This window comes from Aulostomus chinensis, chromosome 14, assembly GCF_037954235.1.
Source record: "Aulostomus chinensis isolate RoL2024-O1b breed Wild chromosome 14, RoL_Achi_v1.0, whole genome shotgun sequence".
NCBI lineage: Eukaryota > Metazoa > Chordata > Actinopteri > Syngnathiformes > Aulostomidae > Aulostomus > Aulostomus chinensis.
In genome coordinates, this window is record NC_141333.1 from 20,720,273 (window position 1) to 20,743,488 (window position 23,216).

The window sequence follows — 23,216 nt, forward strand, 5'->3', positions numbered from 1 at the left end:
TGGAGTGCAGTACCACAGCCAGGCCAGCAGGTGGGGCTTTCGTTGTTGCTGTCTACCTAATTGCGGTATCTGTGCTCTGCCAGCAGAGGTCGTGCTTCACCACCAATCTTCTAGGGTGTCTGAATGGTGCCGCCGTGTTTAGGTCGTAGCAGGAGGACGTAGGCTGGTACTTGGCAGTTCGGACGCAGCCTGGAACACTGAAAGTCCGTGAACCCCGCCTCTGGCCTGAAAGCCGCTGGGATAAGAGGTAGAAAATGGATAGATGGGTGGACACTGAAAGTCCCTCCTGCCTCTAATGCCCCCCCCCCCACACACACACACACACACATATACATACACACACACACACTTTGAGAAGTACTGAGAGTGCTTCTCATCTATCTATTCATTGTCAGGACGGTCCTGTTGGTGCAGGTTGGAAGAGAGGAACCACAAGGGAACTAAAAGAGAACAAAGGAGGCACATTTGCTGCCAGGCAGAACCACACAGCCTCCCTGCTGCGCTTAGCAGCTGCAAGGCATGAATGAAATACACAGCAGTGACAGGACGGAGGCAGGCAGTGTTAATGACCTCTGTCACTGTCCAACCCCAGGAACAGACCCTCCAAGTACAGAGGAGCCCCCCTTGAAATACCACATGATCAACCTGCACATGGAGCATTCACACATTTCCATATTGCTGACGATGCGTGTTGGAGTGGGACAGGAGTCCAGTCCCCACGTGGAGGTCTCCCATCACGCTGCACTCAGAAGCTGGATGGAGAACGTTAGACAGCGTTCCCCTCATCTCTCCTGCCGAGAGAGAGTCGCCCAGGTGACCCGCCCAGGTAAGGAGGGTCAGGGGAGGTTAGAGGGAGGCGCAGGTCTGGTCTCCGCAGCTGAGAATACTCCAAACCCCAAACTAACTTCAACTGAACAAAAGTACGTCCTGCTTCACAGTAGTTTTATGGGTTTGATGTCGTTGCGTCCATGTTACTGGTCGGATGTGCGTCATGTATGTGACGTGTGCAGGTTCATCTGACATACACAATACATGACTAGAGTGGGTGTGGGGGGGGGGGTGAGAATAAAAGCGAAGCAGTTGCGCTGACTCAGCCTTTCAGTTTGCACACTGGCTCCCCCTGGAGGCCTTTACACACACACACACACACACACACACACACACACACACACACACACACACACACACAGCCTGAAGTAACAGTAAGACAGCACCATTATGGGGAGTCAGCAGATGTTGCTGGATTCGCCAGGCTGGGTCTGCAGGACTGCACGGGGAACAGGCACAGGTGGGGCACTGTGATGAGGTCAGTCAGGTGTGTGTGCCCACTGAAGCAGGTTTGATTTTACAAAATCATTTTTTGTTGTTATTGTTTTAGGGTCAAGCAGGAACAATGAAAATTGCACACTGCGGCTAAGAACATGGCTCCCTTCATGTTACCACTAAAGCACATCGGAGCACTTGGGGGAGGGCCGTGATCCAGGTGGTCACAAGGTCATACCTGCGTCCCTGAATGTGATGTTGCCAAATTCAGCACAAATGTCCATAAGGTCTCCAGGCTGAAAAGAAACTATCACAGAGGTCAAAGGTCAAAGTAACAGGCTCCCCATCAGGTCTCACAGTGCTTATGACTGGACAAGGGGGTCATGAGTGTATGTGTGTGTGTGTGTGGGGGGGGGGGGGGGCAGGTCTGCAAGGGGTGTTGGTTGAAGACAAGTCCTCTATGAGACTGTGTCACAGAATGAACCGTATCTCTGCCTCCGTCTGTGTCCTACAAGCCTCCCACCAGGTTCCCAGTGATTGTGATCCAGCTGAGGTGCGCTACTGCCCTCTACTGGTGACCCGCAGCACTCCACTCACAAGCTAAATGCATTCATGGGGTCAAAGGGCAAGGAAGGGATGAACAGCATGAATTTCAGGAAACACTTAGAATTATTTTGCCATTGCAAGTGTAGCAGAAGTGTTGTGTGCTGAGGAAGATCATGTGACACAGTGGGAGTCCCACCATCTGGGATCAATACTAATTTGATATTGATTCCTTGGAAAAAAATGTCAATACAACATGCAGTCTCTGGTCTGGTCCATCCAAATGGGGGCCCTGGTTCTGGTTCTTTGGTGACCCGAGCAACAACTGAGCTGGTATGAATCCAACATTCATGACACTCATTGAGAGGGAGGTGAGCAGAACCAAGAACCCTGCCAAGGGTTGACGCCCTGACCAGGAGTACACGCACACACACACACACACACACACACACACACACACACATACACATAGACACATACACACTCACTCACACACACACACACAGATACACACACATAGACACACACATAGACATATACACACATAGATACATACACACACATAGACACATACACATACTTAGACACACACACACATAGAGACATACACACACATATAGATACATAGACATACACATAGACACATACACACACATATAGACACATACACACACATAGACACACACACAGACATAGACACATACACATATATAGACACATACATATAGACACATACACACACATAGACACACACATAGACACACAAACACACATATAGACACATACACACACATAGACACACACATACACTCATATAGACACATACACAAATAGACACACACACACAGACACACACACATATAGACACATACACACAAAAATAGACACACACACATACACACACATAGACACAGACACACACACACATAGACACACACACACATAGACACATACACACACATAGACACACACACACATAGACACATACACACACATAGACACACACACATACACACACAGACACATTCACACACACATATAGACACATACACACACATATAGACACATACACACACATACACACATGATCTATTTATTTAGCTTCATTTTAATGCTTTTGTATTAATCTTGTGATTAACCTTCTAATTAATTTGTATTAATCTTGTGATTAACTTTGAATTAATTTGTATTAATCCTGTGATTAACTTTGAATTAATTGGTATTAATCTTGTGATTAACTTTGAATTAATTGGTATTAATCTTGTGATTAATGGCCCACATGTCGGTCATAGTTTTGTTCAAATGGTAGCCTAAAACTACACACACGCTCCCACTAGATAGCAGCATTTCCCCACTCATGAGGACCGTTTGGCCGACCTCCAGCTCCACCAGCCTGGTCTGGTCCAGGGATGAGCAGGGAGATACAGCTGTGCCGCCCTAAGCAGGTGGAGGACAGATGTTGGAGCAGGAATTATCTGGTTTAAGACTGATCAGCTGAGCTTACACAGCTCAGCCTCTTTCTGCTGCTCCACACTCCACCACGGCGCTCACGTTTCAAGAAACTCTCTGTGAACACCACATCTGGAGGAATCTTGCAGCTGCATGCTTTTTTTCTGTTCACCGTTGAAGGATACTTAACGAGAACATCTTGTTCAGTTGTAGCAGGTTTCCAGCAACACAGAAAACGTCACTGCAGCTGAACATCATGGTTTCACCGGCCTAACACCGATTTCACTGTCCTGGCAACACACTCAGCAGCACGACAGCCAGCTGAGAACTTCAGTTACCAAAAGCTCAGCAAAACCGAGCTCAGCTGCTGCTCCTGTGGCATCAAGGTCTTCTGTTATGAAGTAAGCACAAGAGGCTTTGGTCCCCTGAGAGTCAGAGTGACTTGAGGAGCTGCTGACCAGTCGAGGTGAGGACGCTCCTCAGTGGGAGATGCTCAGGTCCCCCTGAATATTGGTGCTGTGTGACGTGGGACCAGCTGTCACCCTGGCAACTTCATCCTCAACATCTTTGATGACACAGCTTTGTATGATGGCATGATGACATCATCTGAGGATCATTCTCCTGGAATGCTTGTCTGACCTGTTGATGGAACTCTGGAGAGTCCAGATGAACGCTGGATGTACTTAAGGGTGCTACTGATGTCATGCTACCATGTTGTCATTGTGATGCTGGGTGAAGGCATTGCAGCGAGGTTAGTAAACATATCAGCTGAACATCTTTACATCCTGGCTTATATGTTTGTGACCTCCTACTGGTCCCAGAGGAGGGACTGGTCTCTGTGCTGGTCTGATTAGATCTCAGTGCAGCTTTGATACCACTGACCACCATATCCTTCTACAGAGACTGGAACCTGTCACTGGTATTAAAGGAACCACACTGAACTGGTTCAGGTCATATTTACTAGGTCATCTCAGTTGGTACCAGTTAATGATGGTTCCTCTGAGACCACTACAGTCAGTTCTGGTGTTCCACAAGGGTCTGTGCTTGGACCAGTCCTCTTCACCCTTGACCTGCTTCCTCTTGGTCACATGATCAGGAAACACTCCATTCATGTTCACTGCTATGCAGACGACACTCAGCTGAACTCATCAATGATCCACATGGAACAAACCAGCTGACTAAACTGGAGGCCTGTCTGAAGGACAGAAAACATGGAGGACCATCATTTCCTTTATTAAACTCTGATAAACTGAAGTTCTTGTGCTGGGCCCAAACACCTGAGGACCACCTGATCTGATGAGACAGGTACCCTGGATGGCACCATCCTGGCCCCCAGCACCACCGTCAGGAACCTAGGAGTTCTCTTTGACCAGGATCCTTTAACTCCCACATTCAACAAATCTCCAGGACGCCTTCTTCCATCTACGTAACATCGCTAAGATCAGACACATCCTGGGCACTGGGCTTCTCTCTTCTCCTCCTTTCCTCATACATGTTACTAACTCCTCTTCTTCTCCCCTCATCCCAGATCCTGGTGCTGCTGGAGGAGGCTCCAGACCTGAAGAGGCTCCAGCTGCCACCCGTTGCTCCACCTGCTCACGTCCCCGTCTGTCCATCAGTCTCTCCTCCTGTCTCTCTCTCTCTCTATCTCTGTCCCTCTCTGTCCTTCTGTCTCTCTGTCTTCCTCCATTCTCTGTCTTTGTCTCTGTCCATCAGTCTTTCCTCCTTTCTCTCTCTCTTTATCTCTGTCCCTCTCTTTCCTTGTCTCTCTGTCTTCCTCCATTCTCTGTCTTTGTCTCTGTCCATCAGTCTCTCCTCCTTTCTCTCCCTCTTTATCTCTGTCCCTCTCTTTCCTTCTGTCTCTCTGTCTTCCTCCATTCCCTGTCTTTGTCTCTGTCCATCAGTCTCGCCTCCTTTTTCTCTCTCTTTATCTCTGTCCCTCTCTTTCCTTCTGTCTCTCTGTCTTCCTCCATTCTCTGTCTTTGTCTCTGTCCATCAGTCTCTCCTCCTGTCTCTCTCTCTATCTCTGTCCCTCTCTGTCCTTCTGTCTCTCTGTCTTCCTCCATTCTCTGTCTTTGTCTCTGTCCATCAGTCTCTCCTCCTTTCTCTCCCTCTTTATCTCTGTCCCTCTCTCTCCTTCTATCTCTCTGTCTTCCTCCATTCTCTGTCTTTGTCTCTGTCCTGCTCTCCTGCTCTCTCTCCGTCCCCACTGATCCTGGATCTGCTCCACCTTCCTGCTGGTACAGGAAGGTTCTGGATGTGCTTGCTGATGGAGAATTGTTGGGTGAAGGTTCATTGAAGGAGGGAGGTGCTGGGCCTGCTCTACTTGGAAAGAGTCAGGACAGAACTTTGGTTGGGACTTGGTGCTGAACAAATGAACCTGACTTGACTGGATTTTTGATTGTTATGATGGAACCAAATTTATCTAAAAAATGCAGAATAAAACTTTTCACTTAAATGTCTTCTGATGTTTAAGGACAGAGCCAAAGTCAGCTGACTATTTCTTCTTCAGGGTCAACTTGAAACCAGAAATCTGGATGATGAACGTGAAGTTGTTACTTCCTGCACATCAGAACATGTTGGATGCGTTGCTCAGCCATGAGACTCTCTGGTTCGTGGCCATGGGTCTTCGTCACAACCCCACAGCTAAATCTTCATCAGACCTTCTGGCCAAATGCCACTTTCCTCCTTGCAAACTGCCTGATGGCCAAACATCATCATCACCATCATCATTGTCAGCCAGACCAACTTCTATCTCTAAGTTTAGTAGCCCTGGAGTTTAACTCCACCTGTCTGATGAGCACCACCCAGTTATGACTCCTCAACTAAGCACTGCTGGGTTAGCAGACAAGGCCCTCACACACCTGCCAGGCAGCTTAGTCCCCCTCTGCAGATGTAGCAAGATGAAGGGCAGGGATTTTCAAACTGTGGTACAAACTCTCTCAAGCTGTATGCAGAGGACTGTCAGAAATCTGTCTTTCAGGGGTGAAACAAGTCAAAAATATTTAAAAACAAAGAATTCCACTGAAACAATAAATAGTATGGAATGATGATATGTAAACTGGGGCGGCCCGGTGGAGCAGTGGTCCTCACCGTGGCCCCATCAAGAAGGTTGTGGGTGGAGCCCCGGCTGCAGCACGGGGTCTTTCTGGGTGAGTCTCCATGTTCTCCCTGTTCCTGCTGGGTTCTCTCTGGTACTCCAGCTTCCTCCACAGTCCAAAGACATCAAGAGGGACCAGGTTAATCCAGACTCTAAATTGACTGTAGGTGTGGCTGGGAGAGCCAATGGTTGTCTGTCTCTATGTGTTGGCCCTGCCATGGACTGGTGACCTGTCCAGGGGGAAGGCTGCTGGGATAGGCTCCACCCCCTCGCAACCCTTAATAATAAGAATAAGCGGAAGACAATGGATGGATGAATGGATGGAAAAAAATGTATTTAAATGAACAAATAAATAGTGAATAATGGCACGAGTGTTTGTGTGAGTCGTCATGCGACCTCAGTCAGAATAAATGCGTATTTACAGCCCTACCTCTCCGTATCTGTGGTTCAAACATTGATCATTCCATTTGTTTAGTTGATGTTTTGCTGTCAGATGTCAGGATGTCCTCACTTCTGCCTCTAAACCTCCATGGAGGACGCCGGAGCCACATCCTGCAGGAAAGACTCATCTTAAAGCAGGACAGAGCTACGTTGCTCCTCACCTGCTCAACAGACACGTGCAGAAACCTGCACGACCAGATGAAGAGACGTTATCGTGACGAGGCGACACCAACGTCAGCAACACTGAGAGGACAGATTTTCACAGTCCTGTTTCCTCAGTGTCTGAGTTACTGAGTATTCTTATGATAATACTCTTTATCCCAGATGAATAAGAAGATTGATTGATGTTAATCATTAGGGTGACTGCGGTACAAGCTGAGCTGTCCAAACAAACCTGCTCCTGCTCACGTCTACTGACTGCATTCAGATAATCACGTCTGCTCTGACTGTAATCGTGGATTTACTTGTTGGCAGTGAGTGTCTGATGTAGTTGACCTTCACAGTGACCTTGCAGACATAAATAAGTCCGTCTTTGTCTCTGCTCTGTTGATGAGAGGTTCCAGTCTTCCAGTTGACATCACTAAAGGTCATTACTGCCTGCTGCCCTCCTACACGCCACTGACCACCCAGTCTCATGTTTAGACCTGAATAGCCTGGAGGTCTGATTGAGGGAGAAGCAGGAGATCAGAAGGGAATGAAGGCAGACATGTCTGTGACAGAGAGGAAGAGTTGGAGTTGAAAAGCGATGTGAAACCTGCTTGTAATGCATGAATATGCTTGTTAAAGGCACTCAAACGCCAGGCAGTCCTAAATATCGTAAGTGGAAGCTCTTCACTCTCCATGAAATGTTACTGGTACATGGATATCTTTTTCCAATAGATCCTTTTTCATTTTCTCTTTCTGGCTGTTAGATTTCCCCAAAAATGAAAAAGTTTGGATGTGAGAGCAACTTCTTGTCATGAAACTGATTTTACTGTACTTCACCATTATCAAATTTCACAAACTCAAGCTTAGGGGTTTAACTCTGACCCCAATCGAGACCCGCCCACATGCAGCATCCTGGCGTTGCACACACAAATGGACATACTGCTAAGGCTGCGCGGTCAACAGCTTGATTAGCAAGCTAACAGCTAATGTTGTGCTAGCTGAGGTTTCTCCCATTTTTCCCTGTTAAAGGTTTTCTATGGAGTTTCTCCTCAGTCGATGTGAGGCTCTGAGGGCAGAGGATGTTGTTATGATGCCATGAAGCCTGGAGACAAACTGGTGGTGAAAACAGGCTACAGAGAAAACTGCCTTGCCTTGCCTTGCTGAGAGGCTCGTTTCCCTGCATGTTTTCCCTTAGGTACTTCTGTACGTTCTCTGGCTGGAGTCTAACCCTGGGAACAGAGAGATAAAGTCAAGCACCTGAAACTAGCAGAGCAAGAGTGAAACTAATGTCATCCTGTCAAAAGGTTGGAATCACTTCAACGCTACCCAGCTCAACCTCTGCTGCCTCGTTCAGCCTCTTACTGGCAGCTGTCACGTTAAAGACAAATTAACAAAGCTAAAATTGATTATTTGAAACACTAAAATATCTTAGTCTTGATGTTAACCACAGACTTTTTGTCAGCCATTCAGACTAAAACGTAGCGACTTTGAAGCATTTGACCATGCTGGACCCGCTTCATGAGACGATGGAGACGATGGAGATGATGGAGACGATATGTTTTCTTGGCAGAAGGAAGGAGAGAAACTTCAGCACTGCTTCACTGGTTAAAGTGGTTAAAGTCCAACTGGGCAAGACCATGAACAAACAAGATAGAAGCAAGCCAGAACGACTCAAGTAGGACACTTACAGAGACCGTTTGTAGAATTAAGAGGGAGCAAATGGCAGAAATATACTTCAATATTCACAATGTGAGAACAGTTATTGTTTGCACAGAATAAGCCTTTATGAGGAACCCTCACCAAAACAAAAGAGGTAAAAACTCACAGGGGAACCGACTTCTGAAAACAAGCTGCTAACATGAGGTGAACTCTTAGACGTTCCTGACAAAAATTGGCAAATTTCTTTTAACAGAGGGTTTCTGACAAGAGGACAGCTGTCTAGTAAGAGAGTACTTTCACGCTGGGGTTTTAGTAGCATTACTTTCGGGAAAGATTTAAATACTTCCTTGTCACAAAAGGTCCCAGAAATGTATGTGGGTATACATTTTATTGCTAATAGAAATATTGGCCATAACTTAAGAAAAATAAAACTAGAACCCAAGTTGTAATCAGTTGCAGGTACCGGAAAGCTTCGATCAGACACTAGTGGTGAATACACAGGTACACATCTATATCAGGGTTCAGACACGCGTGCGCGCACACACACACACATACACACACACACACACCACTCAATATCATTCAAGAATGAAGACACAGCCAAGGATCCAAATTCCATGCAGAGCAGTAAAGAAATTAGGAGGCAGCAATCGGACTCACCATCCACCACGTCTTGGCAGTGACATCATAACACAGTTGCCACTTCACCGAGCTGTCCGCCTCCCTGCAGCCTCCCGGGGCAGCTGCCATGACAACGCTTCGGAGCCGTCAAAATATCATGCCTCTAAAGCAAAAGCGGGAGGTTTTCCATGGGGTAGTGGGTTTTTGGAGCTCCTCTCTGTATTTTCCACCTGTTTGTTGGACTGAAGCTGCTTCTGTTCAGTTCCAGTCCCGGTAGGTCCCCCTTCTAATTTGGCTCTGAGTCCCACACAAACATGAGTTTCTCTTGAGGTGCATTTTGCTTCCAAAGGGAACAACTGGCAAATAGATGACTAGAAACGTCAGAGTCAGTTAAACTTAGGTCATCAAGATTTATACAACTTCAGCAACACACATCTGAGCTGCGGAGCTGTTCTGTCAGGTCCAGCACCACTTCTCCTCTCAGTCCTGCTGGACTCCCTGTGCTAGACTCCCTCACAAGTCCCACATCCTTGTGTTCTAGTTCCATTTGCCCACTTATGGCATTTTGATCCTCCTGCACGCCCTTCTAGTCTCCAGTCAGTCCTTTCCTCTCTAGGCCAGTTTTCACTGTCGGACTAGAGTCACCTGAGTGGATCTGTTTCAGTTCAAGATCCTGTGATGCTGTGGGTGTGTCAGCAGGCCATCCAGGCTCCGTCCTGCGTCTGTCCGTCTCTGTCCGTCACACTGGGGACCTCGTCAATGGGTTCCTCCTGTTCCTCTTCGTATCTGTTCACTCCGAGTTAGAACCAACCAGTCACGCGGGAGAACGGTTCTAGTTCCTCCATATCATCTAAAGAAGACTACCAGCCGCCCCTTTTTGATTCCACTGAGTGGGCTGTCACTGTGAAGAGGAGGATTAGGAGCTATGGGCAAACCAAAACACACACATCAAATGCTTCTTACCAGCTGTCTAAACACATGCACGCACGCACACACACACACACACACACACACACACACACACACACACACACACACACAATCTTGTTCAAAGACTTATCATAAATGTAAAACAGAAACGAGGTGACCATGGTTCAGTCATGACATGAAAACTGCATGCATTTTTTTCTCTCTCTCTTTCTCTCCTCCACTCTTTCTTTTTTTGTCTCTTTCTCTCTCTCTCTTAAAAGAACGGTTCTGCAGGGGATGAGAAACATTCCCATGCCTTTGGGCCTCGGCAGAACCTTTCTTTGAGGGATCCGACTTCATCACATACAATGTTGGTCTTCACATCAAGCTCACAGTGGAAACAGAAATATTATTTGATGTGATGCTTTTCTCTCCTGCATCACTGCTTTGTGACTCAAGAACGTAGAAAGAGCCAGCCACATATATTTAGCTGAAAGCGAATGGAGACTAAAGGGCCAACAATGCTTACAATCCCTGGAGCACGGTGTTGATGGCCTGCCGTGTTCTATCTGGACCATCTCATCCACCAGTTCACTTCCAGGTTAGAGTAAAACCTGAAGTAACAAGAGTTGAGACACTCTGGAGGCGTAGGACCCTGACGCTCCTGACGTGTGTTGACCAGGATGGTTGACAATACCTGGACGAAGCCCCAATCAAAAGTCCACATTTAAGTTGTGAAGAAGCCAGAAGCATCAAAAATGCTCTGTGTTGAGAACGGGTGCAAGCGGATGAGCCTCACCTCCTGCCTGCTGCATGTGCACATTTCACCAAAAGCCATCAGCACAAACATTGAAATACAGCTTGGAAATGGTGGCTGGCTCAACATGTGTGTGAGGCTGGCTCCTAACAACGGTGCTTTCTCTGACATTCCCTGACCTTAACTAATTTTAACCCAAGCCACAATCTTTTGCTAACCTTAACTCAACAGTCTCTATTCTTGGTTCGTGGCATCAGCGAGACACTTGCAACCCACGCTGCTGTGCCAGTAGAGGCAGATCGCCGGTCGGAACGGGAAAGCAGCTCCGCAGTTAGCAGTTCTGTAACAATTCCCAGTGACGGACCCTCAGCGGAGAACCCTTGTGTAGACGACTGCTTTTTCAGGGTGTGGTGACAGTGTGGTCAGCGTAGTGTCTATGTCAGCCCACAGAGCTGAAGCCTTACAGCTGAGGGCTTGAGGTCTCTGGATCAGACCGACCGCAGCCCACTGAGGAGAAGGTCAGGACTCCTCCACCAAATGCCACACTGCTGTTTTAGGCTTGCCTGTAACTGGAGTCATTATTTATGGTAGTGTTGCCTGTCATTGTTCTTTTCACTATGAGGGAGGAGAGCAGCTTGTGAAGGCTTCAGTGCTGAGTCCACCACACACATGCTCATAAAGAAAACACAGTCTTGTAATAAGAAGTCCAATCAGTCAGTTGCAGGCTCCCACCCCCTCAGTTAATGAGCCAACCGCCCCCAGTGGTGTAAACATCCATCCAATCAGGCTTAAACACAGTCGCCCCAGGCCAATCCCAGTGACGGCCCTCAAGAACACCAGGAGGCACAGGGAGAAAATAACAGGACAGATTTCACACATACCCCATCAGCCAAACCGCTGAGGAGCCCTCGCACTCACTGATGAGAGAGAAGTGCGGCCTGCTCTCATCAGTGCGGCTGTGCAGCTTCTGACCTCCTCAGCGATTAGAACACGTGCCCACATGGAGGTTGGAGGCTAAATGCACCAGATGGACTGAGTTAAATTGAATATAAAAGCTGTGATATTTGAGTTGTATTGGCCAGAGGAAGGGTTTACTGTAAACCAACCACATGGCTGTAGGAGCAGCCAGCATGGCTGCCAAGATTGTTATCCAACAACAAGTCTGGAGGTGCGTGCTGGCTGCTGACAGCAGCAGAGACTTGAGAGGATGAGTGTTGTGGGGTGGAACACCAGGCCAGTTCAGTTCTGGTCCTGATATTTGGGCTTGTGTTGGTGGGTGGGCGCCAGTAACCATCGGAGGGATCTCGCTTAGAACACCGAACAAGCCAGAAGCACCACTGTGCTGAAGGTACAGCTGGAGGATTCTAGCATGGCACATTCTTATCTTTCATTCTCAGCGAGGACAAAGATGAGTGAGCGATGAATCACTGCCTGTCATTGTGGGGTGAAACTTGACCATGCAGCTGGAAAACTCTGATTTAAGTTGAATGACTTTGGATGAGTGGTTAAGGTTACTTGGGTTACCGAATGGTTATCTTGGTGTCACTCTCCAGGAAATTAATGTTAACCCCCAAGGTGATCAAATGTGTGGCATATGCAAAGTAATTTAAACACAAAAGTCACATTATGGGAATTATTGAATTATTAACTGTTTTGTTGAAAATTCTACTTTTATTTTGTTTTATTTCTTTTTATAATCAAAGCTCTTTTCGATTAATTTTTAGAGGGTGAGGATCAGGATGAAGGTGAGGATGACATTTGCATGGTTTGCTGATCCAGACTTTGCTGGAGTTCAACTGTTGCTCCTTATCAGCTGTGATCACCAGGATCTAGTGGGTCCTGTAGAACGCGTGGGTCTGGGTCAAGGGAATGGTCCTGCTTCCATTTATATGGAATGATTCCAGAAGCTTCTTTATCGTCAAACGCTGACCTTCATAATACTGTCCATGTGTTGCCACTTGTTCCAAAAGACACAAGGATGCGTGAGTCCTTCTCAATACTCAAACCATTTGGCTGGAGGGCAGTTGAACTGGTCATTATGCAACACCGCTCATTCGCAAGATGAATGCACCTGAATAAATCCTAAATGAAAACCTCATCCTGGTCTGGTTCTTGGCCCCTCTTTCCTGGGTGTTCTGCTACACTTTTGGCTGAGGACAGATCCTGCCTCCATATTCTAGGGTCCAATATGTGATGAGAAGTGTAAAGAGGGTCAGGAAGATGCCGCGCCCACAGTCTAATTCTCCTTCTATGTGTACTGCTGGATGCTTCGTCCCCCAACTGAAGAGCAGGCCAAAGCCTCCTTTGTGATCACAAAATGTCAGTAACTTCCCCTCAGTGGTTCAGCACCACCCAATGGAGGCTCATTTAGAGAACACAGCTCGGGAGGGGCAGCAGGTTTGCTATGGTACTGCTGCTCAGACACCTTAGGGCACAATCACAGACCTGTTGAGTGACAGACTCTTACACTCTGGCACTGTGGAGGATACTGGCCGGTCGGTACGTGTCTCTTGGGCTCACTCATGTCATACACTTGCACCGAAATCCAGAAAAGGGATGACCCATGCCTTCTTGGTGCGCTCAGGAAAGCTTGGACATCATGGTAAAAAGAACTTCCACATCTGGGGGACATTAAAATGTCACAGTGTCACAAACTCAGTGAAGACAAAGATCCTTCACTGATCAAGGAGTTAGTGTTGATCACTCAAACCGAGACCAAGTCATGACCAAGACCCGTGTGGCGTACCGCAACGCTTCTAGGACTTCCAAGTGGGGAGTTCAGGTGTGCAGGTTCTTATCTCTACCATTATGGCTCCTACACAGGTGGCTCCAGGATGTCAGATCCGTATTCTCCATTTAGAGTTTGTGCAGCGCTCACAGGAGTTGGCAAGGAGGCTACCAACCGCACTGCCTCCTCCTCTCTACAGCTCGGTGATATGGACCAACTCCACCACTGGTCTGACCTCACTGCAATCAGAGTCTTGTCAGTACGAAATACTTGTCATCCGTTGGATCCAAGACATCCTTGAGTACATCTCTCCCTCAAACTGGAGATATAGAGATTGCTTCATCAGCCAAGCAGATGACTTTACCAGAGATGGAGGCCTGGTAGAGTGAGCTGCACCTCACTGGCGACCTTGTTATGCTTACCTCTGGAACAATGGCCCTCAAACCCACACTCCCAATCAAATTGAAGAAATCCATGTTCTGTGGCACTCCTCATGTGATGCCATCTAATGTTCCATCAGAACTTTTCCAGTTCCTGCATGGAGGATTTGGTGATTGATACGTCTCAATACATCAACTCATCCAGAGACGCAAACACTCCAACCCCTGAGAGAGAACATGTGTAGAACCTCCTTCTACAGCACACACAACAAGAGTTTCCCTGGAGAGGATGCATTTCTTCATGCCAGTAAGCCCATCCCCACCCAAAATCAGCTTCACACTTGGCTTCAAGTCAGAGGTTGGGTGTGTGTGAGGATCTGAGTTATAACAACATCCACCATGTGGTTTCGGATCAAAAATCACAACACAGAATTATTTATTAAAGACTGGTCCAGAGAAGGTTCTTGCCAGTTAAAGGAAGAATTCCTAGATATTGTGTGAGTCAAGGTGTAAAGGAAGACCAACATTCAAATACAGACTGGAAGAAAGTAAAAGCACTGACTCTGGATGGCTGATTTGCCCCTTTCTGGCTTGCAATTTTTCAGGCCTACTTTCTGGTCAAAAGGGCTACAGTTTCAGTCCAGGACCCAGACCCCCTCTCTAGGTTTAAGAGCAGACTAAAGACCTCCTTGTTGATCAGGCTTATAGTCAGGACTGCTTAGGCTGGCCCTTAGATCTGCTGCTATAGGCTCAGACTGCTGGGATCTCCCATGATGCACTGGGCTTCTCTCTCCTCCTCCTGTCCTCAGACGTGTTACTAACTCCTCTTCTTCTCCCCTCATCCCAGATCCTGGTGCTGCTGGAGGAGGCTCCAGACCTGAAGAGGCTCCAGCTGACATCCACATCCCCGTCTGTCCATCAGTCTCTCCTCCTTCCTCTCCCTCTTTCTCTCTGTCCCTCTCTTTCCTTCTGTCTCTCTGTCTTCCTCCATTCTCTGTCTTTGTCTCTGTCCATCAGTCTCTCCTCCTTCCTCTCCCTCTTTCTCTCTGTCCCTCTCTTTCCTTCTGTCTCTCTGTCTTCCTCCATTCTCTGTCTTTGTCTCTGTCCATCAGTCTCTCCTCCTTTCTCTCCCTCTTTCTCTCTGTCCCTCTCTTTCCTTCTGTCTCTCTGTCTTCCTCCATTCTCTGTCTTTGTCTCTGTCCATCAGTCTCTCCTCCTTTCTCTCCCTCTTTATCTCTGTCCCTCTTTCCTTCTGTCTCTCTGTCTTCCTCCATTCTCTGTCTTTGTCTCTGTCTATCAGTCTCTCCTCCTTTCTCTCCCTCTTTCTCTCTGTCCCTCTCTTTCCTTCTGTCTCTCTGTCTTCCTCCATTCTCTGTCTTTGTCTCTGTCCTGCTCTCTCTCCATTCCCACTGATCCAAGATCTGCTCCACCTCTACCAGGAGGGAAGTTCTCCACCTGCTCTTTTAGGAGGGAGGTTCTACTGCTGCTCTACTAGGAGGGAGGTTATACACCTGCTCTACTTGGAGGGAGGTTCTAGTCCTGCTTTACTAAGAGGGAGGTTCTACTCCTGCTCTACTAGGATGGAGGTGCTAGTCCTGCTCTACTAGGAGGGAGGTTCTACACCTGCTCTACTAGAAGGGAGGTTCTAGACCTGCTCTACTAGGAGGGAGGTTCTACTCCTGCTCTACTAGGAGGGATGTTCTAGTCCTGCTCTACTAGGAGGGAGGCTCTGCAGCTGCTCTACTAGGTGGGAGGTTCTAGTCCTGCTCTACTAGGAGGGAGGTTCTACCCCTGCTCTACTAGGGGGGAGGTGCTAGTCCTGCTCTACTAGGAGGGAGGTTCTAAACCTGCTCTACTAGGAGGGAGTTTCTACTCCTGCTCGACTAGGAGGGAGGTTCTAGTCCTGCTCTACTAGGTGGGAGGTTGTAGTCCTGCTCTATTAGGAGGGAGGTTCTACTCTTGTTCTACTAGGAAGGAGGTTCTACACCTGCTCTACGAGGAGGGACGTTGTAGTCCTGCTGTACTAGGTGGGAGGTTCTACTCCTGCTCTACTAGGAGGGAAGTTCTACACCTGCTCTACTAGGAGGGAGGTTTTCCACCTGCTCTACTAGGAGGGAGGTTCTCCACCTGCTCTACTAGGAGGGAGGTTCTACACCTGCTCTACTAGGTGGGAGGTTCTAGTCCTGCTCTACCATAAGGGAGGTTCTAGTCCTGCTCTACTAGGAGGGAGGTTCTACACCTGCTCTACTAGGTGGGAGGTTCTAGTCCTGCTCTACCATGAGGGAGGTTCTAGTCCTGCTCTACTAGGTGGGAGGTTCTAGTCCTGCTCTACTAGGAGGGAGGTTCTACACCTGCTCTGCTAGGAGGGAGGTTCTCCACCTGCTCTACTAGGAGGGAGGTTCTACACCTGCTCTACTAGGAGGGACGTTGTAGTCCTACTGTACTAGGTGGGAGGTTCTAGTCCTGCTCAACTAGGAGGGAGGTTCTACTCCTGCTCTACCAGGAGTGAGGTTCTACCCCTGCTCTACTAGGAGGGAGGTTCTAGTCCTGCTCTACTAGGAGGGAGGTTCTACACCTGCTCTACTAGGAGGGAAGTTCTACACCTGCTCTACTAGGAGGGAGGTTTTCCACCTGCTCTACCAGGAGGGAGGTTCTCCACCTGCTCTACTAGGAGGGAGGTTCTACACCTGCTCTACTAGGTGGGAGGTTCTAGTCCTGATCTACCATGAGGGAGGTTCTAGTCCTGCTCTACTAGGAGGGAGGTTCTTGACCTGCTCTACTAGGAGAGAGGTTGTAGTCCTGCTCTACGAGGAGGGAGGTTCTAGTCCTGCTCTACTAGGTGGGAGGTTCCAGTCCTGCGCTACTAGGAGGGAGGTTCTACACCTGCTCTACTAGGAGGGAGGTTCTGCAGCTGCTCTACTAGGAAGGGAGGTGCTAGTCCTGCTCAACTAGGAGGGAGATTCTAGTCCTGCTCTACCAGGAGGAAGGTTGTAGACCTGCTCTACTGGGAGAGAGGTTCTAGTCCTGCTCTACTAGTAGGGAGGTTCTACTCTTGCTCTAGTAGGAGGGAGGTTCTTCTCCTGCTCTACTAGGAGGGAGGTTCTAGTCCTGCTCTACCAGGAGGGAGGTTCTACCCCTGCTCTACTAGGAGGGAGGTTCTACTCTTGCTCTAGTAGGAGGGAGGTTCTGCTCCTGCTCTACTAGGAGGGAGGTTCTAGTCCTGCTCTACCAGGAGGGAGGTTCTACCTCTGCTCTACTAGGAGGGAGGTTCTACTCCTGCTCTACTAGGAGGGAGGTTCAGGTCCTGCTCTACTAGGAGGGAGGTTCTTCTCCTGCTCTAGTAGCAGGGAGGTTCTAGTCCTAGTATACTAGGAGGGAGGTTCTCCACCTGCTATGTGAGAGGAGGAACTGTACAAGGTGGGAGGTTCTAGTCCTGCTCTACTAGGTGGGAGGTTCTCCACCTGCTCTACTAGGAGGGTGTTTCTACTCCTGCTCTACTAGGAGGGAGGTTTTCCACCTGCTCTACCAGGAGGGAGGTTCTAGTCCTGCTCTACTAGGAGTGAGCTTCTGCAGCTGCTCTACTTGGTGGGAGGTTCTAGTCCTGCTCTACTAGGAGGGAGGTTCTACTCTTGCTCTCCTAGGAGGGAGGTTCTCCACCTGCTCTACTAGGAGGGAGGTTCTCCACCTGCTCTACTAGGAGGGAGGTTCTACTCCTGCTCTACTAGGAGGGAGGTTCTGCTCCTGCTCTACTAGGAGGGAGGTTCTTGTCCTGCTCTACCAGGAGGGAGGTTCTACCCCTGCTCTACCAGGAGGGAGGTTCTACTCCTGCTCTACTAGGATGGAGGTTCTAGTCCTGCTCTACAAGGAAGGAGGTTCTACTCCTGCTCTACTAGGAGGGAGGTTCTAGTCCTGCTCTACTACGAGGAGGACAAGCAGTGACACCCTTCAGTCATTTTCCACCCATGGACTTCCTCAGCAGTCCGGGCGCTGACAGCTTCCTAATGGCTTCTTACTCTCTGTAGCCCATCTGCCATTCGAGGCCGTTCCTTTTCCTGGTCCTGACTTTGGTGCTACTGGAGCTGCAGAAATTCATCAGATGAATCCTGCCCTTCAGGATCAGAGAAGGAGACGGATGAGGTCACAGTGAAAGAGATGCAGTTTCCTTCAGGTTTTCAGCAGACAAGCATTTTGGGAACATGATAGAACTTGAGAGGAGTTTGAAACACTCAATACAACAATCCTGTCACTGTCATGTGTTCATTACAAGTTCATATCCTTATAACTGTGTATGTTGTGTATCAGTTCCTGCCATTAACCAACCAGCATTAACTGTGTGTGTGTGTGTGTGTGTGTGTGTGTGTGTGTGTGTGTGTGTGTGTGTGTGTGTGTGTGTGTGTGGTACAGAACCTGCACTTTTTTATTACACTCACAAATGTGTTCAACTGGCCAGGGACCCAAGAGTGGTCCATCATCGCCCTCTAATGGGCTATAGAATGAAGTGTTTTTACTTTGTTTCTATTTGCAGTTCACTTTATATTTGTGTATTTCTACTCACTGGATAGTTATTTTTCCTTTTCAATGCTTTACTTTAAATATATACACATTACTTTAGTGCTCCAACATGGATCCTGGGCTCTTGAGTGCATCGTCACTGTTGAATTATCCCGAGTGCGTGTATGTGGGTATATGTTCTAATTTCTTATTGAAATATGGCTGAATGTCCTGCTGATTATGGAAGTGTATCATCATCGTTGTGATTATTATTATTAATAATAATATTATTGTTGTTATTATTGTTATTTTTTATTGTACAATCTCTGATTTCACTTCATATTTTCCATTTTTGCCTCTGTATGACTGAAATGTCAAAGTAGGTGCAGCTCTCAGTGGCGTTGTAACTTCACTTGCACACCAACTTCATTTAAAAACTCTTTTGTATTTGTAACATTTAATGTGTACAAATAAAAATGTAAAATATAAATAACTGTTAATTAGGTAGAATATTGATCTAAAAATATGAGGGAACGTTTATTTTACCAATGTAAAGTTTATAAAAATCTTTTCCCCTTTCTTGAGTTTGTTTTCTCCCCCTCTTGGATCGATAGCCATTAGTCCGGAAGTCAGAGTGTGTGTGTGTGTGTGTGCGTGCGTGCGCGCGTGCGTGCGTGCGTGCGTGCGTGCGTGCGTGCGTGTGTGTGTGTGTGTGTGTGTGTGTGAGTGAGTGAGTGAGAGGGTTTAGGAATTTTCATAGCCCGCTCCTCTGACTTTGGTGAACAACCAATAAAGCTTGTTCCTATACTGCATTCCTGGATCTGGGTCCTCCTTTGAGTCCTGACAGACCCTTCATGAACAAGAAGTCCCAGACTAAACTAAAGAGAAAAACCTCTTAAGCGCAGCCTAACAGTTTGGAAAGTTGTGGCTTCTCTTGCAATAACTAGGGTGAGGACAATGGCAGGACCGCTGTAAACCCTCTGAATTAGACGTGGGATTTAAAGAATGGGAAAGGGAGCCACAGATATTCACAAGTGAGGAGGTATTTGGTGTCACCCAAGGAATGGGATGAAGGAACAACCCTCCCCAGTAGAAGGCCTGTTTACGAGGAAAGGAATGATACCAAAGTTGTCTCTGGACTTCAGACACGTGTCCTGATGTCAGCAAACACCTTTGACATTAAGAAGGTGGGAGCTGGAGATGAAGATTATTACTGAAGACTGAATTTGGGAAGAGGGCATAAAATAACCAATGTGGAAAAAAATTCAACTGTGAAATGAGAATGAGAACTTTTAATACCTCCTTTATCAAATGTAAATTTGACGGTGGCAAGAAACAAATTTGTGCTGGAAAAACTGTCAACAGATGGGCGACCACTCCCAGGTATTTTGGGACCACCCTTAGTTGAAAAGTTGTTGTTGTAGGTTTTCAGCAAGAAGTGTTTGTTTGTTTTTTTGAAAATTGATTTACCACTGGACCGGCATCTTTATGTTTTAGGTCTACCCCGAAAGGAACAAGAGCACAAAGAAAGTTGTAGGTTACCCTTTTACTAGGAGCCAGCAAGATGACAACGTGATCACGGCTCAGACTTCCCCCGACGGTACCTCAGAGGCACGAGATGGTGAAGAAAGTGTACACGATGGAAAGGACAGCAGCGCGTTCTCATAGCGCGATGGACCTTTTCAGAACCACATGGAACCCTGTGAGAGTTGACTTTAACTTCCAGAGTGAAATGGCACCATAGAGAGAGATTTTATCCAATTTGTTGCCAATGTTTTGGTCGGATCTATGTGGACGTTTCTGTGGATACTCTCAGTCATTGAGGTCATGGTGAGTCTCAAAAAGGCATAAAATATGGCAACTGGACGAATCTCGTCTGAGTAGAAACATCCACACTCTCTGACACACACACATACATACACATACACATACACACGCACGCACGCACGCACGCACGCACGCACGCACGCACGCACGCACGCACACACACACACACACACACACACACACACACACAGGTCAGGTCCTGTTTCACAGGGAATATGAAGACAACCGGACGACGTGCAGCACCGGGGTACCCTGAGAACCCTCTGACACCATAGAACACTTGTCTGGAGAGCTGAATCTTTCCAACCTGTGGGTTCTCCATGAGAACCTTGTGTAGGTCTGTGTGTCCACTGGTGGGTCAGCACGGAGGTGCTTGGACCGTCGATGAAGGTGATGACGTTGTCGCTTGAGACAGATTCACAAGTTCACCTGATTATGAACCAGAAACACATTCAGCCTCGTTCATGTTTAATACAATTAAAGCACAAAGGATGAAGGTCGTTATCAACCTCAGGTAGACTGACCCATCCTTCACAATAAAAGCACGTCTTAGATTTGTGGTGCAAATAAGTATCCACATGGGAGCAGTGATGGACCAGTCCTAGGAACCAGGGTCTCTAGAGACTGGTTTGTTTGGAACCGCCATCGTCCGGCTCCAGAGCCTTGTTGTCACGCCCCTCCTCTTCCTCATCGTCCCTGCAGTACAAACCAACAGCAAGCGGACAGATTAGTGCTGTACTCCGCCACCATGATGGTACCTGTTATCTAAGGGGCAGAAATACTGCTGTTATACCCTGATGTGCAGTGAGTGAGTATATTTCATAAGAACTCTTCAGACAAGGTACTTGTTGTGTGCGTACTTTACTTTAGTATGTGATGTACTACATGCTGTTATGTAGCAGACAGCCAGCAGGGTGAGGGTGAGGCCTGGTCATTGCTGACGAGGACGCCTGCAGTGTGGCGACATACAACCCTACCCATGGTAACGTTTCCCACTTGTTGCCTGGATGTCAACAGAAGCTCATCAGCAGTGAAACTAGGACCAGACAGTCACTTTGATTTGAGCTTAAAGCAAATGAACCAGAACCCTTTGGGTTCAGTCGTACTGCAACCAAGCCTGATAAGTCACCGCGACTGTGAAGGAGCTGAAGTGACGAAGTCTGCTGGTCACGAACCAGAGTCCCAAAGAAGTCACGCAGGAAAGAGAAGGCACTGATTTTTGAGTTCCATCCCAAGCTGCTTTGAAAAAAAAGGCTCTATACCACTTAGTTCATCACTTAACATCATAACTACCTCATTATCCCGAGCTAAATAATAAAATGCAAAAACTGTATTTCTAAAATTCCTTTGATGGCCTGTGATGAGTCACATGACTTGTGAAACCTGACTCCTCCCAGGAGCCAGAGTCCATCAGCTACCTGCTACACACAAGCCTAATTAATATACCTTTAAATGAAAGGTGTGTGTGTGTGTGTGTGTGTGTGTGTGTGTGTGTGTGTGTGTGTGTGTGTGTGTGTGTGTGTGCGTGTGTTTGTGTGATAACTGACCTGTTCTCCCTGAGCAGTCTCCTAAAAATAAGGAAAATGAAGACCATGAAAAGGAAGCCGACTACGGCCGTCAGACCCACCAGCCAGGACTGGAGGGTCGCTGACTGAGATCCTGCTGCAACTCTCAGAGCAGCCCGCACACCTGAAAGCACGCGCACCCACACACACACACACACACACACACACACACACACACACACACACACACACACACACACACACACACACACACACACAGGTCACTCTCTCTCTCTCTCTCTATATATATATATATATATATATACACACACACACATATATGTATAAATATGTATACGTGTGTGTGGTGAAAGAAACAGATGACAACATGGGAACATTTTACCTGTGTGAGCTGAGCAGCTGGTGACACACAGCAGCACAAGCAAAGGGAGATTCATCCTAAGTATATCAGAGCAGGTACCAGACTGCCAGAGCAGGTACCAGACCGCCAGAGCAGGTACCAGACCGCCAGAGCAGGTACCAGAGTGTCAGAGCAGGTACCAGAGCGTCAGAGCAGGTACCAGACCTTCAGAGCAGGTACTGGAGCAGGTACCAGATCATCAGAGTAGGTTCCAGACTGTCAGAGCAGGTACCAGACCTTCAGAGCAGGTATCAGAGCGTCAGAGCAGGTACCAGAGCGTCAGAGCAGGTACCAGAGTGTCTGCTGCACTGCTGAACATGGACAAGAGGCTCTCTGAACTCTAATCGTGGTCAAAGGCTACAACCTAGCAGGAGGCGGTCCCAGCTCAGGGCGTGCTGTTATGAGGCGTGTTACTCATTAACAGTTTCAGCCTGTGAGCACGTCTGCATGAGCACAAACATGAGGACAGGCTTCATCCAGCAGAGCTTCGAGGGCAACACTGCAGGAGATCAAATGTGGACATGATTGACAGGCAGGAAGTCAACTTTACACAAAATAAACCAAAAACAGAACTAACAAAATCATTTCTAAACTTGAAAGAAATGAAACACAAGCAAACTATAATGGACACAACAAGCCACAGGAACCAACATGGTGACCGAGGAGCTGACAGGAACTCAGACCACAGTGAGCCACTGTCACTACTGACAGTGAGCCTGAGATGGAGGGCAGGAGGTAAGGTATATAGGTATATAGAAATATTAATTCTATCAGTTTATCAGAAAATTTCAATTTTTCCAAATTTGACAATGCAAGGTTTTCACAAACAGGAAGCATGAAAAAATAAAATCTGCAAAAATAACCCAAACACTCACTATTTCACTTTTGATGCAGTGCGATAGAACTATAAAGTAAAGTTGCATCATCTGTAAACACGCAAGAAAAATAACTCAAATTTGTTCCTCAAATGATTGT

At 47.5% G+C, this 23,216-nt stretch overlaps 1 long non-coding RNA gene across 1 annotated transcript in view; it reads left to right on the forward strand.

Moving 5' to 3' along the window:
- The window catches only part of LOC147250101 (uncharacterized), a 715-nt gene extending 85 nt beyond the window's left edge, over positions 1 to 630 (forward strand). The window contains exons 2-3 of the long non-coding RNA XR_015119380.1: positions 84 to 247; positions 396 to 630. This is a non-coding gene — a long non-coding RNA (uncharacterized LOC147250101). The remainder of the gene's footprint in view (positions 1 to 83; positions 248 to 395) is intronic.
- The last annotated feature ends 22,586 nt before the right edge of the window (positions 631 to 23,216 follow it).